The sequence below is a fragment of the Phyllostomus discolor genome, chromosome 1 (assembly GCF_004126475.2).
Source record: "Phyllostomus discolor isolate MPI-MPIP mPhyDis1 chromosome 1, mPhyDis1.pri.v3, whole genome shotgun sequence".
NCBI classification, from domain to species: domain Eukaryota; kingdom Metazoa; phylum Chordata; class Mammalia; order Chiroptera; family Phyllostomidae; genus Phyllostomus; species Phyllostomus discolor.
Genome location: NC_040903.2, coordinates 132,180,536 through 132,184,107, shown reverse-complemented (window position 1 = coordinate 132,184,107; position 3,572 = coordinate 132,180,536). Strand labels below are relative to the sequence as shown.

Below are 3,572 nucleotides of genomic sequence, written 5' to 3'. Positions count from 1 at the left end.
TGTTTCTCTTGGTAAAGTGGGAACAGAGCTTTTTGCTACCATAACCAATAGTGTTAGTATGAATATTTAAAAATATGATTCCCATAAATTCTCAACCAAAATGATTAGTAAAAAACTATTTTCTCTATGGATATGTTATTTCATACCAGGAAGTTTCCATCTTAAAATATTTATATGGCCCTGGAGCCCTGGAATCCAGGCCAGTTAGGAGGCCAGTTAGGAGCCCAGTCCTGCAGTAATCACCTGCTTCTTTCCTTTCAACATGACAGATGCTGCTTTGTCCTTCACCAAGGACTTCCTGGAAGGTGGAGTGGCCATGACCCAGTCAGCAATAGTGTCCATTGAGACAGGCAGTCAAGCTGTTGCTGCAGGGGCAGCATGCCAGTGCCAGTAAGCAAGTCACTGTGGATACGCAATCAGGGGCCATACAGACTGCACATTTCTTATCTCCAAGGAGCAGGGAATCCTGTCCTTCTGGGCAGTGACCTGGCCAATGTTATTAGATCCTTCCCCACCCAGGATCTCAACTTTGCCTTCAAAGATAAATACAAGCAGATCTTGGGTGGTGTGGACAAAGGAACCCAGTTTTGCTGCTACTCTGCAGGGAATCTGGCACCAGGTGGTGCTTCTAGGGCCACCACATTTTGTTCTATGTATCCTCTTGTATTTGCTTGTACCCGTCTAGTAGCTGATGTAGGCAAAGCTGGAGCTGAAAGGGAATTCAAAGGCCCCCGTGACTGCCTGGTTATAATCTACAAATCTGATGGGGACAAGGGCTTGCACCAAGGCTTTCATGTGCCTGTGCAGGGTTTCCTCGTTTGACTACTTTGGTATCTATGACACTGCACAGAGAATGCTTCCAACAATATGCCCATCTTCATCAGCTGGATGAATGCACAGTCCATCAAGATGGCGGCTGGGTGGACTTCCTATCCATTTGACATCATTCATTGTGACATGGTGATGCAGTGAGGGTGCAAAGGAACTGATACCACGTCACAGGCCTGCTTGACAGCTGGAGGAAGATTGCTTATGATGCAGGAGGCAACGCTTTTTATAAGGGTGCATGGTCCAATGTTCTCAGAGGCCTGGGTGGTGCTTTTGTTCTTGTCTTGTATGATGAAATCAAGAAGTTCACACAAATTATTTCCTAGCCCTCCCTCCAGGAACAGATACAACATGTCTTGAGCATTCTTGACAGACTGTTTGTCAATGGCAACTATTTAACATTTGAAGATGGGAAGCAATAACATTAATCTGATCAGCTTTCTCTCTCTCTTTTTTAAAGACTTTATTTATTTATTTTTTAGACAGGGGAAGGGACACAGAGAGGGAGAGAAACATCAATATGTGGCTGCCTCTTGTGAGTCCCCTACTGGGGATCTGGCCTGCAACCTAGGCATGTGCCCTGACTGGGAATCAAACTGGTTACCCTTTGATTTGTAGGCTGGTACTCAACCACTGAGCCACGCCAGCCAGGGCTGATCAGTTTTCTCTTAAGGCCATTTCCATGATGATGATGGGACTCAATTATATTTTTTATTTTGGTCACTCCTGATAAACAATGAATTTGAAGAAATAAAAAATATCTGAAATATTAAAAAATCATATGTACAATTGGTGATTATATATTTATTTGCATGTATAATGGCATTTGATCATAATGCCACTGTCATCAATATTCTTTGATGCCATAGAGGTCAATACCAAATGTTTAAAAATCTGTTATCAAGTAATGATTAGCAATTGTATATGTACCACTTATTGCACTCATACAAATAACAAAATAAGAACTTAAGCAATTTATTCTGGAGGAAAACTGTAACATGAAAGTCATAATAGATGGTGAAATAAAGTATTTTAATTCCTCCTGAAAGTTAAATAGATGAAAACATGGCCCAACCATTTAAGGGTACTTTTAACTTTTAAAATATTTTACAAGAAAAAAATCAGTTCTAAATACTTACTCACCACAATTTACATTTCTCTCCCCACTTCCTTCCTCTCTCTCTCTTTTTTTCTGACTTAATCTTTATTGTATTTTTTCCATTACCATTTAGTCCCCTCACTCCCCCTCCATCCAGCAATCACCACCCTGTTGTCCACGTCCATGAGTCCTTTTTCTTTTGTTCAATTCCTCTGCCCCTAACCTACCCCCCTGCCTCACTAGCTGTCATCAATGAGTCTGTCCCCATTTCCCTTGTTAGCTCAATTTATATCTCAAGTGTTGTACTGCACAAGAAGAACAATTTAGAAAAAAACATTTATAAACAAAACATGCCATGTTTCAACTTTCTAATTCATAACAACACATGCATTTTCAGAAGTATAAATGGTCAGTCATGACAAAACCCACTAAATTCTAATATGGGAAAAACTTCAACATCATCACCATAACAATCCCTTGGAAGTCAGACAGACCTTGGCTTCTTCCTGGTTTCTCCTTCCTGCTGTGTGGAACAAGAGAGTACCTCAGTGTCTCTGTCTCAGGCTTATCACTTATAAATGGTGGTAATAGCATCCCTCTCCCAAGGCTGCTGTGAAGTTTAAATAAACCCTTGTAGAGCATACTGCCTTGTACAGGGTAATCACTTAATACCTATTGCTATTGTTATTGCAAGTGCAGTACTTTACACTTTACAAAGTACTTTTTACCTCCAGTCTCTCATATGAGATAATTAGCTCCTGGATGACAGTACAACTGTTATCACAGAACCATGTGCAAGTATTTAATAAGCATGATTGCTACTTGATTTGTTCAGATGAAAGAGCAGCAGATTACATTCCCTTTGCTTTGATGTAAGATCATAGTGTATTAAAGGTACTACTACTACTACTACTACTATTATTTTTTGCTTAATTGTACCTGGCTTCAAACTATTTAAAGATAATTTTATTTATTCATGCTTGTCAGGCTTTCTCTCACAGAGCTAATTTTGATCCTCGCTTTATAAATGGCAAAGAGAAATGTGAAATAATGTCCCTAAGGCAAGAAGGTAATCAGCTCTAGAACCAAACCTGGCTTGATGAGGAAATGCTCAGAAGGAGCTATCTTCTGCTCCTGCCCCTGATGAATCCTGAAAATTTCGAATTTTGTTTGTAAGTGTTTGAATGCACAGAAATGAAAAGCAAGTATTGGAACAATACTGGTGTGAAACCTTTGGCAGTGGCCCTGACATCCTGTCTTGGCCATTTATGCCTTTAATTTTCTTAGTGATTGGCAAGTGTTAAATCCATTTTTTTCTTTTTTCTTTTAATATATTTTAATGATTATGCTATTACATAATAGCATTCTCCCTCTTTATTCCCCTCCCTGCACACCCCTCCCACCCACATTCCCCCCCTTTAGTTCATGTCCATGGGTCATACATATAAGTTCTCTGGTTTTTCCATTTCCTATACTATTCTTAACCTTCTGTCTATTTTCTGCCTACCATTTATACTATTTATTCTCTGTACATTTCCCCCCTCTCTGTCCCTCCCACTCCCCCACTGATAACCCTCCATGTGATCTCTATTTCTGTGATTATGTTCCTGTCCTAGTTGTTTGCTTAGTTTGTTTTTATTTTTGT

At 39.8% G+C, this 3,572-nt stretch overlaps 1 pseudogene; it reads left to right on the top strand.

The window, feature by feature from the left end:
* Positions 1-262: 262 nt before the first annotated feature.
* LOC114492064 lies at positions 263-1,154 on the top strand (annotated as a pseudogene).
* The last annotated feature ends 2,418 nt before the right edge of the window (positions 1,155-3,572 follow it).